The sequence below is a fragment of the Mobula hypostoma genome, chromosome 3 (assembly GCF_963921235.1).
Source record: "Mobula hypostoma chromosome 3, sMobHyp1.1, whole genome shotgun sequence".
Taxonomy (NCBI): Eukaryota; Metazoa; Chordata; class Chondrichthyes; order Myliobatiformes; family Myliobatidae; genus Mobula; species Mobula hypostoma.
In genome coordinates, this window is record NC_086099.1 from 43,395,490 (window position 1) to 43,411,837 (window position 16,348).

Consider the following 16,348-nt stretch of genomic DNA (forward strand, 5'->3'; position numbering starts at 1 on the left):
GACAAACTATATACAGTATATGTAACTACATTGAGATTTACTTTCTTGTGGGCCTTCACCGTAAGTACAAAGGAACACAAAAGAATGAAAAACCGCGTGCAAGACAGACAAACAACCAATGTGCAAAAGACAACAAACTGTGCATGTACAAAAAGAAAAAAAGCAACAACAATAACAATAAATAAATAAGCAACAGATAGAGAACATGAGGTGAAAAGTGCTTGAAGGTGAGTTCATAGGTGTGGTAACAGTCTAGTGATGGGGTAGGTGCAGTTGAATGAAGTTATCCTCTCTGGTTCAAGATCCTGATGGTTGAGGAGTAATAACTGTTCCTAAACCTGGTGGTGAAGGTCTAGAGGCTCCTGTGTGGCTGTCGAATCCGGAAAGTCACTCAGAGACTGTATAAGTACAAACTCTTTATTCAAAGCACCCGGGGCTTACTCAGTTAGTCGCTCAAACAGGAACAGTCTGTCTGTGACTGTTCCTATCCAATCCACCAACTAACAATTCCCCTTACAACACAGATATATTTCTTCAGATACTCCCCACACAAGACAGGCTGGAGCCAAAGTTATCCATTACCTGACAGCCCCGAAAGACAAATTACAAAATAGGCATAATGCACAGAACATACACACAGGCTGGAGTGGTCCCATCTCTATGCATGAGTGCACAAGGAGATAAGCATCCTGAAACCCTAGCTAGCTACCTTCAAGAAGAAATATGACTCAGCATGACTTAGCACATCTGTTGATCATCAGCAGTTTCTTTCAGAAAAAACATGCTGCTATTGTTTAATGAAGTGTTAATTCTTTTAAATACTTTATCACTTGTACCTTCTGACAACTTCCCAATTAAAATGTCAAACATTTATTTCTGTCAAAGATGTTGCGTGATCTGCTGAGTTCCTCCAGCATGTGTGCATTGATCAAGATTTCCAGCATCCGCAAAATTGTGTGTCATTTTTTAGGACATAGCTGAGACACTGCATCCAATTCAGGTTGTGCCATACTTCAGCAATAAAGATTCTGAAGGGAGCCAAAAGATTTCTAGAATTGCTCTATGAATGAATGAGTGATTTCACCTCTGATTAGTAAGATGGATTGTCCCTGAAGCACAAAAAGACTGATGGCATTGAATATGGTGAATAATTGTTTTCACAACATATTTACACTGAAGTACAAGCTACTCCCAGCAACAGATGGTCCAAAGATTAGAGCACAGACCAGAATTCTGAGTAAAAAAAGTACAGCATTTGGAAGGGAGGACATTTTTTTTTAAACTTAATGTTTGGAATTTACAGTCTACAAAGTTATGAATATGGATGGTGCCAGCAAAAGGTGAATTGAATAGGCAGTGAGGAACAATTGGCAAGACTCAGGAAAAGGAATTGAAGAGTACTTGTCTATTTGGAGCCAGCTAAACCTGTCTATAATTTAATATTCTGAATACACAGGATCATACGGACTTTGATCCTGTTCTCAGCAAGTCAATAATTTTTGGTTTGCTTATATTCTGCTGCCATCTTATAATTTGAGAATTTTACAGGATAACTAGAGATTTGCAATTTTTTGCAGGCACTAATGATCGAGATGATGGTGGCAAAAGATATGAGATTTAAAAACAAGGATGCAAAATGTTTAATTGAATTTCAATCAGGAAGCATTGTGCAAGCCATGAAGAATTTGATGAATGAATTGGTGAAACTTCATACAAAATAGCATATGGTCATTTATAACAGCACAGAAGATGAGAATGGAATTACCAAGACGAGAGGTAATAAGTATATTAGTCCAGGATTGGCTGACCTATACCATGTTACAGAGATAGAAAGCCAGTTAGATTGAATTACACTTAGAAAACAAGACAATAGATTGTCATTTTTTCCTTCTTCCTAGCTGGACAGTCTGGCTCGCTTGCTCATTGTTAGAATTGAACCAACAGGCATCAGGGTCTAGTGGTGAAAAATAGTTCTTTAGGCAGTCATATGTACACATTCCAGACTTCAGCACAGTCAAACTGCCCAAGGCTGCTGTCAAGATAACACTATTAGCCATTTCAATGTGTTTCAGAGATTGTGCAAGGAAATTCAATCACATCTTTTCCTATTTATTCCCAGCAGTATAACATGAGAACCCACAGAGCTGTCATCAATTCGGTCAGAGGTCCTGTGCTTTGTCTAATATCTGATCTTTCAGCTGAAGGAACTAGCACACTTCAGGTCCATGAATGAATACACATATGCTTTCTGTCGAGGACCTATGGAATTGGGCCTATCACAGTCCAGATTCTTTGTAATCAAAGTATATTGCCTGCATTAAGGTTTGTACTGTTTACAGCCAGAAATGCATTTATAGGAGTGACTGTCTTATTTCTGACATTTCTGTACACAGTGTACACTCAACTTCAACATCTGGCAACACTTTGTATGTAAGTAGCACATGGGAAGAAAAAGAAAATCTGAAAGTCATCTTGGTATTTTTCAAGAATAAATGCATATAAAATCTCCAATGTTTTCAAATCAACTCAACTCCATAGCTTGTTTATATTACTATTAATGATTAATGGCTGGTTGAAAAATAAGTTTACTGAACCTTACTTCAAAATGTTCCCCACCCCCAATGAACCAGCTGAAAATTTTCAAGAAAATTATGGTCTATATTTGATTAAATACTGCAATAAAAACAAATTTAATTCTTCTTGGTCTGAGTATATACTCTATTCCTCATTCCAAATTCCATCTTTAATCTACAGTATTTTCTCCCTCCATTTCTGATTAACATACTTGTCTGCTCATGACAAAAACCTCTCTATACTGATTAACTTTGAAAATAGAAAAATTGCATCAACTTTATTAAAAAGGCAAAAATTAAACATTTCAGACTTCAAAATAATTTCAGTTTGCTTGGAGACATTTAACCCAAAATATACTTTTAAATAAAAAACACCGTGTCCAGAAAAAAAATCTTGCACATATTTTCAGAACTTCATTTGTTTTTGAATTTAGCTTTCTGAAACTGCTAGATGTTCTTGCACATATTTTGTCAGGCTGACATAACAGCTTCATTCACAGATCGGAGAACATGCAATTTCCAGATTCAATATATTACCATAGTTATTATAAACCTATTACCTCATAATTATGCTCATATTTTTTAGATTAAATGCTTTCATCAAATATGAACAATGACTACAATTAGTGCACTCTGTTTAAATGCACAGCAATGTTGTCTCTGAATGGATCCAGAAACAAAAAATATTAATTGAAACTTTTACCCTCCCCAAATCAATTTCATATCTTAATTCTGGCTAGCAACCTGTGAATTCTGTAAGGGTGTATTCTGTTACTCAATTGGTCATTCTGAGTTATAACAAATCTGCTGTGCCCTGCCATCCCCACAGTCACACATTACTGTGCTGGGAACCTGATGGAAATCCCTGCGCACCAGTACTCCTCCAGTGATGGAGGAACAGTAGCTCATGCCTTAGCGCATGGAAACTGCCTGCTGAAACGTGAGGTTTGCGGGCTGTTTTATGCATGGCATGGTGAGTATGGGCCATTGCTGGGGACTATTGAATACATCGATCGACTGTTGGATTTCAAAGTCTTTCTCATCATGCTGTTGGATTGGCTGAATGGCAGGAGGCAAAGTGTGAATAAAGATGCGTTTTCTGTTGGGAAATATATGGTTATGTACTTCGGTAGAAGGAATAAATGTGTAGACTATTTTCTAAATGGGGGAAAATTCAGAAATCAGAAGTACAAAGGGGTTTGTGAGTCCTCATGCAGAATTCCCTTAAAGTTAACTTGCAGGTTGAGTCAGTGGTAAGGAAGGCGAATGCAATGTTAGCAGTTATTTCAAAAGGACTAGAATATGAAAGGATGTAATGCTGAGGCTTTATAAGGCATGATCTGACCGTAATTGGAGCATTGCGAACAGTCTGGGGTCCCTTATCCAAGAAAGGATGTGCTGGTGTTAGAGCAGGTTCATGAGAATGATTCCAGAAATGAAAGGATTAACATATGAGGAGTGTGATGACTCTGGGCCTGCATTCACTGGAATTAAGAATGAGTGGGGTATCTCACTGAAACCTATTAAATATTGAAATGCCTAGATAAAGTAGATATGGAGAGGATGTTTCCTATGGGGGGGGTGGGGGAAGGAAGGAGGAGAAGGGTGGGAGTCTAGGACCAGAGGGCACAGCCTCTGAATAGAAGTCCCTTTAGAACAGATATGAGGGTGAACTTTTTTAGCCAGAGGGTGCTAAGTCTGTGGAACTCATTGCCACAGAAGGCTGTGGAGGCAAAGTCACTGGGTATAGTTAAAGTGAACATTGATAGGTTCTCAATTAGTGAAGGCAAAGGTTATGGGAAGAAGGCAGGAGAATGGGATTGAAAGGGATAATGTATCAGCTATGATTGGATGGCAGAGCAGACTGAGCCAAATGGGCCTAATTCTGCTCCTATGCCTATGGTCTGATGGTACCAGTGTGGTTAGGGGCTCATGCCAGGTTCCTGGTATAGTAGCAAACAGTAGCGGGAATGTAAGGGATTTGCTGTGTTCCCAAAGATCTACTGGATATCTTTTTTGAAGTTTGGCCATTCAGTGTTTGGAAAGAACAGCACGAGTAATCTAAAAATCAATGCTATGTGGGGTACTTCCAAGGATTTTTCTAGAGTTATTGGATCCACCTTACTGATAACAACCATCATTGTCTTGTTCACTTTGCTTTTCTGTCAAATGATGTGTAATAATGCAAACTTGGCTATGTTCTTGTTATAGTGCTACAAGGCAATGCCACATAAGCCCTGAGAACCATCCACACTTCACTGCCCAATTTGAGGAAAAGAAGGATCATTAAGATCAGCCCCAGTAAAGTGATGCCTGTGAGAAGTCTGGACTATAATTTCAGGCCCCAGCCGAGATCCAGCCTACTAATTCATTAAAATAACTGTTCTCATATTAAGCCTAGAGTTCTACATATTATGAACATATGAGTTTGGTGTTTAGCTCTGTGGTAAACCATATTTATATGTTGTAACTGGGTTACCTGTCTGGACACGCCCCTCTTCTGACTGCCCCTGAGGCTCCTCCCACAGACCCCTGAATAAAGGTGATTGGGCTATGGCTCCTCCTCTCAGTCCAGGGGCAGATACTCAGCATGCTGGAGGTCACATTTTACTGCTAATAAAAGCCTTTCAGTATTTACTCTACTTCCAGTCTTTTGCAGTTATTGATGGTGCATCAATTTTATTAGCAGTATATGCAGGTTTTTCCCTTTCGGGAATTACTTTCCCTCAAACTTCAATGTTGACATTCTTAAAGTAGAAAATAAACAAGAAGTTTTGCTTTTGTTTAAGTATTAATAGAAAGAAAGATTTATGGAAATAGCATGCTCTACATCCAAAGGAACAGGTTTTTAATACCGGAATAATTCTTAAACAAAATTGCCAATAAAAATACAGTACATAATAATTCAAGGTGTTTCAACAGTTCTGTTCATTTATCACCATTAAAAGTTTTGTCCATCTTATTCTCTAGGTATAATTACAATAATACTATTAAAAGCCATGCTCATCTTTTCATCTAAATGTAATATAACTGGATACACTTAAAAACACTGATACTTCTTTGTTATCTTTCAGAGAGAGATTAGCTCCATTTGTCATACGTACATCAAAAACAGTGAAATGTCTCATTTGGAACAAATCAAATCAGCAAGGATATGCTGGGGAGCAGCCCACAAGTGTCAACACATTTTCAGTGTCAAGATGGCATGCTGACTACTACTAACTCTAACCCATGTTTTTGGAATGTGGGAGGAAACCCATGCGTCCATAGGGAGAACGTACAAACTCCTTACAGACAGTGGCGGGAACTGAACCCTGATCAGTGACTGCTGCTACTGTAAACTAATTTTGCTCACTGCTATGCTACTATGCCACCACAGATGAAGAGGTACACTGTAATGTATGCAACACCTTTAAACCAGTCTGGTGGATGAACTGGAAGTATCTGCCTCTAGAGAACTCCACACCTGTTAATGCCATATTCATTGGGATATATAATTTATTCTGTCTTTGTCCAACTGTAACAAAATAAACGTGTTCCAAAATACATCAGGCTTCTTAATACCACCGCAACCATCTCGAGTTAAGCAAGAAAGTTGATATTTGTATCTGCCATTTAAAGAGCATGCACAAAATAAAAGAGAATATAAATAAATTTAGTGGTATTGGAGAAGGTATTAAAATGGGGCAAAGAAGGGACCCAAGGATGGAAGTTCTGTCCTTAATGATGCAGAACCAGTGAAGGTTGGTGTGTAGGCAAGAACACTATGACCATAGAAGTGCCTATAGGAAGAACAATTTTCTTTGTCAAGTGGGCCACAACAGTAAGCCTGAAATCCACCAATTCTGACAAAGGGTCCTAGACTGAAATGTTGGCTGTTTATTTCCACATAGTTTCTTCTGCGTTTTGTGTGTTATTTTCACAGATGCTTCCTGAACTGAATGTTTTCAGCATTTTTATTTCAGATTGCTAGCATTGTCAGATTTTTTTACTGATTTTAATAGCAAAGCTGACATTTGTTAATAATCTTTAATATGCTCTGCAAATATATTACTGTGCCTTCCTCACTGTGATGCAAATGTGTGGTTTGCATTTTAGTTTACAGTAAGCTGTCTGCTACATTCTTATGCAAGCTATCTACACATTCACTCATGGTTGTGAACTGAAACAAAAAACTGACACAAAGATCCTGACTCATTATCAATTCTTAAACTGAAAACTTTGCAAAAAATATATACATCATCTGTAATGAATGGACTTCTAAAAGGACTCCAGCAACTTATTTCTGCAATGGTGGAACTGCTGAGCCAACTGGACTTCCTGCTGTGATGCACCCACCCCCTCCCCTCACTGCAAAATGGAGGTCTCATTAACACAACTGACATGTTGAATGCATTCAGTATAGTGAAACCAGGGAATTTTACACTTCAAAAAGATTTATTGGGGTGGTGGGGCAAGTACTGAACATATTTCAGAAGGAGATAGATTTCTAGGCATTAAAGGCTTCAAGAAGTACAAGGAGAAAGTGGGAACATAATATTGAGATGGAGAATCAGTCCATGATTATACTGAATGGGGTAACAGGTTGCAAGGGCCAAATGCCATACCATTCTATTCTTGTTTCAAGATTTCTAGGACAATTTTTAATATTGTAAATTTTAAATAAAAAAGGATTGTTTAAGTGATGTCACAGGAATTTTTTTGCATGGACCCTTTGACATGCAATAATAGTACTCAATGGATGGTTCAATTGTCCATTATCAATCATCTTTCTGGAAAAATACTCAGTGAACTTTAACAATAGGTGAATATCCCATGCTTATTTGCACCAACAAATACAAAGTTTCAAACTGTTATGGAAGAATATGAACTCAAATTCATTTAACATCTCATTTCTCTGAAATACAGCGCTTCACACATCAATTAAAGTTTATATCGTCTAAAACTCTGGACACTAAAAGAACATCTCTTAACCTACTGGAGCTGCCTGTGCCCTACCATGCAGAAAGGTATTACTGGCCACATATCAAAATCCCAGACTTAACAATAAACAGGAGATTCTGCAGATGCTGGAAATCCAGAGTAACACACATAAAATACTGGAGGAACTCAGCAGGTCAGGCTGGATCTATTCAGAGGAAAGTAAGTTGACGTTTCAGGCCAAGATCATTCATCAGGACTTAAAGAGTCTTGGCCTGAAATATCAACTCTTTAATCCTCTAGCATTTTGTGTGTTATCCCAGACGTAATGCTCTGTTTATCATAGTTTAGCACAGTGAAGAATACAGTCCCATCACGTGACTGGATACACCATTCATTTCACCAGGTTATTGTGGTGAAAGGCCATGTACTTTTCCTTTTTACAATTTTTATGCCTGTAATTATTTTAGTGTACAAAAGCTTAAATTTTAATATTTTTAATAATTTTGCATAGAATGAAGATCAACATTCCAGATATTAGAACATTAAAAAACTAAATTTGTTTAAAAAGTTTTGCTTTATCAGAAGGTTAAGATCTATCCCCGGCTTTGGCTTCTGCTCATAACTTCTTTTGCATTCTGGGAACACCGCTTCAGCAGTACGGTACCCAAAGCCTATTCATTGCACCTCAACTGATTTCTCCTACGTGTGGAGTTAGCTGGAACAGCATACCCTACTTCTCCTAGTCAAGTATGGATGGTATGGACTGAATTCAGAGTTTAGTAGGGGAGAATCTAGCCCAACTGATCCCATTCAACAAGGTAAATAAAGAATTAGAAATGATGCATGGCAATTCTGACAATAAATATGATTATTTCAGTTACTTCCAATGTTGTACTTTTTAAACAAAATTGCAGCTTATCCAATGACCAAATTAGACAATGAGTCAGCATAGACTGGATATGGAATCAAACAACCTGAAAAAGATAACTCATTGACTTTTTTTTAAAACCATACTCAAGATGATAAAACTAAATATTCTGAATAAGGGTATTATTTCTCCAATTTGTTTCCCCTCCAAAAGGTAAAATTGAATGTAAAAGAAAACAGAACATTCTTGAAAAGTTAGAAGAATATTGAGAAATTACTAATTGTATTGCTCGTTCAGAGCTGATGCCAGAACAATACACTGGTTAATCTTCTGTTGTGGTACAAGATTCTATCAAAGAATGGTTTAGTATGGGAGGAGATCATTCAAACCTGTGTCTGTGGGACTATTCAAGATCAATACAGCTACACCTACCATCTTATCCTCTCTGCATCGCTCTACAAATTCTTGTTATATACTTATCAAGCTCCCTTTCTAATACTATAGTAGAATCCATCTTCATTACTAACCCTGGTAACCAGACCCAAACTTTTTACTATGTAAAAGGAATGGTTCCTCTTAACGGTTTTGATTCTTTTACGAATCATCTTTATTCTTCATTCCCCAAGTTCTTGACCCACCCATTCTTACCATCAAATGTAAATTTTATTTACCCCTGTCTATGTCCTTCATGATTTTACCTCTACATTATCAAATTGTTATCGAGGATAAGAGTACCAGCTTCTCCTGTCTCTCCCCACATACTCAAAGCCCCTCATCCTCAATCATTTCAGTATATATCTTCTTTACCCTCTCCAAAGAACAAGCTTGGCAGCACACTTGAAATTTCAATCTTATGCTTGCTGCACAGGTGTATTTCACTTCCAAAGTTACCACAGCAGTGATCTTCATGACTAATGAGAAAATGTTCAAAATACAGCAACTACACTCCAGAATTAAGGGCACTCAAAACTCAGAAAGTTCATCTGCAGTGTACAAATACAAGTAAAACCTGCATGTGTTCAGGGATCAACACTCCAAGCCAAAATCGTAATTTCTGAACTGAGAGGGTGAGCTTAACACTTAACATGTACAGGTCAAAGATTCTCCATTCGTCTACCTGTACTGCACGTCGCTCTCTGGCTACAAACGTTCATGGTAAAACTCTGGAAGATATGGACATCTCTTGGCAAAGGCAAACAACGATGATGGAATTTACCAAAAGCAAGCACAGCCTTGGTTAATTGTGGAAAAGAACATCTGCGGTTCAAGCCTTTACACATGGCACTAAACTCTTAGCTTAGTAGGTAACAATGAGGCCTATGTTCTTTTATACTTCTGAGATTGGTGATCTGTACAGATGGTTACTGGAGAAGCATAACCAGCAAATTGTAGTATCAGCCAAATGCACTTCAAGATCAAATGAACTAATGTCAAAGTCCTCTTGTAAGAGAACAGCCCCACCTCCCCCTCGAACCCCATCCGTTATTTATTTATATACTGTGGCGACCCACTTTCTGGCACACACGAACCGGCTCACAACAGCGCGCGCAGGCAGAGGGCCGGCCCCAAGAAGGGCGCCAGGCCATCTTCACCAGCAGGGGGAATATCCCGCGCGCAGAAAGGGTCTGGGAATATGCATTCCCCACAGCAGTCCCGCCCCAGGGAGGGTGGGAACGGGAAGGCTTTAAAGCAGGCCGCGAAGTTTGAATAAATCTTTTTCATCGCAACTCTAACTCACCGACTCCATGTGGTTATTCTAGCGGTGTGTAGCACACCGCTACAATTGGTGACCCCGACGGCCCAAACGATATTTGGACCAGAGATGACCAATGCCGCATCTGTTCACGCAATTTTGTTAAAACTGCCAAGCTTCTGGACACTGCGACCCCATTTATGGTTCGAACAAGCAGAAGCACAATTCCACATTCGGCAGATAACCTCGGAGTCCACTCGCTACTACTACGTGCTGAGCTCCCTCGACCAGGAGACAGCTGCACAAGTCGAGGAGTTTATACAGTCGCCCCCGGAGGACGGCAAATACACAGCATTCAAAGCCCTGCTCATAAGGACTTTCGGACTCTCACGGCGCGAACGAGCACGCTGCTTAATGCACCTGGATGGTTTGGGAGACAGGCCGCTGTCAGCATTAATGAACGAGATGCTGGCCCTGGCTGAAGGACACAAACCCTGCCTCATGTTTGAACAGGCGTTCCTAGAGCAACTGCCCGAGGACATATGCCTGCTGCTGTCCGACACAGATTTCATTAACCCCCGGGAGGTGGCGGCCCGAGCAGATGTGCTGTGGAATGCCAGGAAAGAGAGAGGGGCATCCGTCGCACAGATCATCAAGCCGCGTGCCCAACGACAGACCAGACCAGGCCCGGCAGCAGAGCCTACAAAACCCGGCGACGGGAGTGAGGAGCCCAACGAACAATGGTGTTTCTACCACCAGCGGTGGGGCACAGAGGCCCGCCACTGCAGACCACCCTGCAAATTCCCGGGAAATGCCAGGGCCAGCCGCCGCTGATGGCTACGGTGGCTGGCCATCAGGACAGCCTCCTGTACGTCTGGGACAAGCAGTCGGGACGCCGCTTTTTGGTCGACACCGGAGCGGAGATCAGCGTCTTACCTCCAACGAGTTATGATACCCGCAACAGAGAACCAGAACCCACCCTGAGGGCTGCAAATGGCAGCACAATATGAACCTACAGCACCCGCACGGTGCGGCTACAGTTCAGCTCCAGCCGGTTCACGTGGGACTTCACACTGGCCGCCGTGGCCCAACCACTCCTGGGGGCGGATTTTCTATGAGCCCACAGCCTGCTGGTCGACCTGCAAGGGAAGCGATTAGTCCATGCCAAGACTTTTCAAACGTTCTCCCTGGGTGAAGCACAGTTGCCAGCCTCACACCTGGACTCCATCACACTGTCCGATGATGAATTCACCAGGGTCCTGGCGGATTTCCCATCAGTACTGACACCGCAGTTCACGGCAGCCATGCCCAGACACGGAGTACAGCACCACATCCCGACCCAGGGACCACCCCTCCACGCCTGTGCTCGAAGGCTTCCCCCGGACAAGCTCCGATTGGCAAAGGAGGAGTTCAAGAAGATGGAAGAATTCAGGATCGTACGACGGTCCGACAGCCCATGGGCCTCCCCCTTTCACATGGTGCCCAAAGCAACGGGGGGCTGGAGACCATGCGGTGACTACCTCAGACTGAACGAGGCTACAACGCCAGACCGCTACCCTGTGCCGCACATTCAAGACTTCGCAGCAAACCTACACGGCGCAAGGATCTTTTCCAAGGTAGACCTCGTCCGGGGATACCATCAAATCCCTGTACATCCGGACGACATCCCCAAAACAGCACTTATCACCCTGTTCGGACTTTTCGAATTCCTCCGAATGCCATTTGGTCTAAAGAATGCCGCACAGACTTTCCAGCGGCTAATGGACGCAGTGGGACGCGACCTGGACTTTGCATTCATCTATTTGGACAACATCCTCATAGCAAGCAGTAGTCGGCAGGAGCATCTGTCCCACCTCCGCCAGCTCTCCTCCCGCCTGAGCGAATTCGGCCTTACAATCAACCCGGCCAAATGCCAGTTCGGACTCGACACCATCGACTTCCTGGGCCACAGGATTACTAAAGACGGGGCAACCCCGCTGCCCGGCAAGGTAGACGCGGTCCGCAACTTCCCCTGACCCAACACAATCAAAGGCCTGCAGGAATTTGTGGGTATGGTGAATTTCTACCACCGTTTCCTCCCCTCAGCAGCCTGAACCATGCGCCCCCTGTTCACTCTAATGTCGGGTAAGGGCAAGGACAGTACCTGGGACGAAGAGGCCGCAACCGCTTTCGTTAAAACCAAAGAAGCCTTGGCAAACGCCGTGATGCTAGTGCACCCCAGAACGGACGTTCCTACTGCCCTCACGGTGGACACATCCAACACAGCGGTCGGTGGAGTGCTGGAACAACTCATTGAGGGTCGCTGGCAACCCCTGGCGTTCTTCAGCAAACACCTACGACCACCTGAACTCAAATACAGTGCTTTCGACATGGGAGCTATTGGCACTATACCTGGCAATCCGGCATTTCAGGTACTTCTTAGAAGGTAGGCCCTTCACCGCGTTCACTGACCACAAACCGCTTACCTTTGCGTTCATGAAGGTGTCTGACCCCTGGTCGTTCCGCCAGCAGCGACATCTGTCCTACATCTCCGAGTACACGACGACATCCGGCATGTCTCTGGAAAGAACAATGTCGTGGCAGACGCACTTTCCAGACCTACCATACAGGCCCTGTCCCAGGGGGTGGACTATGCAGCACTGGCAGAGGCACAGCAGGCAGACGCTGAGATCCCCAGTTACAGGACTGCAGCTTCCGGTTTGCAGCTCCAAGACCTCCCCGTAGGCCCAGGTGAGAGGACCCTACTATGTGACATAGCTACCGGCCAACCCCGCCCCGTCATCCCAGCAGCCTGGGGGCGGCGAGTTTTTGATTCCATTCACAACTTAGCGCACCCCTCCATCAGGACAACTGTCTGGCTGGTCGCCAACAGGTTCGTGTGGCATGGACTGCGTAAACGGGTCAGTGAATGGGCCAAAACGTGCATGCAGTGCCAAACAGCCAAGGTGCAGCGGCATACCAAGGCTCCGCCACAGCCGTTCGAACCCACCCGCCGGAGGTTCGACCACATCCATGTGGATATCGTGCGGCCCCTGCCAGTGTCACGAGGAGCGCGGTACCTCCTAACTATGATAGACCGGTTCACCAGATGGCCAGAGGCAGTCCCGCTCACCGACACCACCTCCGAATCCTGCGCCCGAGCACTGATCGCACCTGGGTAGCCCGCTTCGGAGTATCGGCCCACATTACCTCCAACAGGGGCGCCCAGTTCACCTTCAGCCTGTGGACAGCTATGGCCAACCTTTTAGGATTGCAGCTACACCACACAACTGCCTACCACCCACAGTCCAACGGACTAGTGGAGCGCTTCCACCGTCACCTGAAATCGGCTCTCATGGCCCGCCAAGAGGGGCCTAACCGGGTGGACAAGCTTCCCTGGGTCCTGCTCGGAATCCGCATGGCGCCCAAAGAGGATCTGCACACCTCGTCGGCCAAGTTGGTGTACGGCGCACCCCTGGTCGTCCCAGGAGAGTTCATACCAGCCCCAAGGGGGCAAGAGGAAGAACCCACAGCAGTCCTGGACAGACTACGGGAGAGGCTCGGTAACCTGGTCCCCATCCCCACTTCACAGCACGGACAGAGCCTGACCTGCGTACCCAAAGACCTGCAGAACCACAAGTTTCTTTTTGTACGACAGAGCGGACACCGGGCACCGCTACAGCGGCCCTACGAGGGGTCGTTTAAGGTGATCAGGGACAATGGGTCCACGTTCGTGCTGGACATTGTGGGGAGGGAGGAGGTTTTCACAGTGGACCGACTCAAAAAGGCCCATGTGGACTTGGTGCAGCCGGTCCAGGCTCAGGCACCGCAGCGCAGGAGCAGACCTCCCAAACAGAGGCCGATCCAGACTATGGACATTGGGGGAGGTATCGCCGGTTCTGGGGGCAGGGGGGTATGTGGCGACCCACTTTCTGGCACACACGAACCGGCTCACAACAGCACGCGCAGGCAGAGGGCCGGCCCCAAAAAGGGCGCCAGGCCATCTTCACCAGCAGGGGGAAAATCCTGCGCGCAGAAAGGGTCTGGGAATATGCATTCCCCACAGCAATCCCGCGCTTTAAAGCAGGCCGCGAAGTTTGAATAAATCTTTTTCATCGCAACTCTAACTCACCGACTCCGTGTGGTTATTCTAGCGCTGTGTGTAGCACACCGCTACAATACACACATTCTTTTTCTCTCTCTTTTTCTCCCTCTGTCCCTCTGACTATACCCCTTGCCCATCCTCTGGGTTTCCCCCCCCCCACACTTTTCTTTCTCCCTGGGCCTCCTGTCCCATGATCCTCTCATATCCCTTTTGCCAATCACCTGTCCAGCTCTTGGCTCCATCCCTCCCCCTCCTGTCTTCTCCTACCATTTTGGATCTCCTCCTCCCCCTCCCACTTTCAAATCTCTTTCTAGCTCTTATTTCAGTTAGTCCTGACGAAGGGTCTCTGCCCGAGACGTCGACTGTACCTCTTCCTAGAGATGTTGCCTGGCCTGCTGCGTTCACCAGCAACTTTGATGTGCGTAGCCCCAGTATTGAATCTTTAGGCACCGAGCTACATTGAGCAGATGACAATCCTTGCATGCAAGACAGCAGATTCCCAAAACGTACACAATATTCCATGCTTTGCATGGAATAAATTTTTTTTAAAAATCAAGGATAAGTTTAGTCTCCTTGAATAAAAGCAGTAAAGTCTCTCACTCTTGGGAACCTACAGGCTGTAAATGCTCCAAATAGAGAAGGAGCATGCAAAAAGGTTTTGAAAATACATAGACCCTGGGTAATCAGAGGAAGAAAGCCAAACATTTTACAAACTATCCCCTTAATCACTTGCCCCGTTGTAGCAAAATAGAAGTGCTTACACCTGAGAGCCACAAGTTCTCATAAGTTAATCACAAGGAAGTAAGACACTGTGTTCATGACATCGTAGGTTTCCTCCGGGCGCTCCGGTTTCTTCCCACAGTCCAGAGATGTACTGGTTGGTAGGTTAACTGGTCATTGTAAATTTTCCCGTGATTACGCTAGGACTGGACTGGGGGATCGCTAGGCCGCGTGGTTTGAGGGGCCGGAAGGGCCTTTTCCACGCTGTATTTCAATAAGTAAGTAAGTAAATAAATAAATAAAGAAAGCAAACGATTTGTCACAGAGGGAGCAACAGGAATGGACGTCACAGGTAGTCAGCAACCCCAACTATCATCTTGGGGTATATTTAAACAATTAATTCTGCTCAAAATTAATAATTAGTTTAATATTAATAGGAATACCGATAATCTGATAGGCATCGGGTAAACACAAGGTTATTTTTAACTTCATTATTGGTACTGACGTCCTTTGAGAATGATGACACTTGTCGTTCCAATTTGGCTTTGGAAACTAAAACATAATCCAACAGTCTCAGCAAACCAATGGTAATTCTGATTTCCACTCCTTGCTTCAGAATGCAAATAGTTTAACACACCAGATTGGCACCGAGTGTCAAACCATATTGCGAAAACGCCAGGGCTAACACTGAACCAAGAGCGCAGAGGGAGAAAATAGTTACCTGAACATAACGTTCAATCCTGCTAATGCGCTCACCTGATTGAAGCAGATTTAAAAACAACATAACTCACTCTGCTAAACGATTTCCACAGAAATAACACGTACCCGTCCCACCGCCCTCTTCATCCGCATAACTAATCGCGCACCACGGGCTGCGGAGACCTCGAAAACCTCCAGTTTACTGGAAACGGCAGACGTAACGTCACTGAACCAACTGCGCAGGCGTCCACCGCGCGGCCCAGTCTCCACGCGGGATCCGTTGCGTCATTACGAAACTGCCGTTGGAAGCAACGCCCAAGGCGGATGCCGTATGTGAAATCAGTTGATGTGCAATTGATGTGATGCGGAAACATGCAAACTGAATTTTACTTATTGTGTTACTTTTTCCCAACGATAATCACCGCGAAGTTCAGCCTATGGAGACATTAATTAAAAGTTCACAGAAAAGCAATATAGGCCGCTTGGCCTTCGTCGGTCGCCCAGCACCCAGCTGATTGACCCCGCTTACCGCAATGACGCTTTACTTTGTCCACGCTGTTGAAGCCTTTTCTAATTGCCTTGCCCTTTACTGAGAATGGATCTTCGTCCAAATGTCGCCTGTTTCTCCTTCAGCTGGTACAGCACAACAAAGTACATTCAACACTTACTGCTTTTGTTTCAAATTTCTTATCAGTTGCAGATTTTCTTGTGCCCCAGTAAAGAAGTTTAAAATGCCAACAGCTCCTTTGTGTTGTGTAGCCATGGGTCAGAGATTCCCTGTTCTGAGG

At 44.1% G+C, this 16,348-nt stretch overlaps 1 protein-coding gene across 5 annotated transcripts in view; it reads right to left on the reverse strand.

The window, feature by feature from the left end:
* Positions 1–15,835, reverse strand: part of LOC134343964 (interleukin-6 receptor subunit beta-like) — a 109,887-nt gene extending 94,052 nt beyond the window's left edge. For 2 of the 5 annotated variants that reach the window (XM_063042948.1, XM_063042944.1), the window contains exon 1: positions 15,687–15,835. The gene's annotated coding sequence lies outside the window, so the exon portion shown is untranslated. Of the gene's footprint in view, positions 1–14,902; positions 15,515–15,652 lie in introns of those variants that run through there. The other 3 variants (XM_063042949.1, XM_063042945.1, XM_063042947.1) reach the window with 2 other exon arrangements.
* Positions 15,836–16,348: the final 513 nt, after the last annotated feature.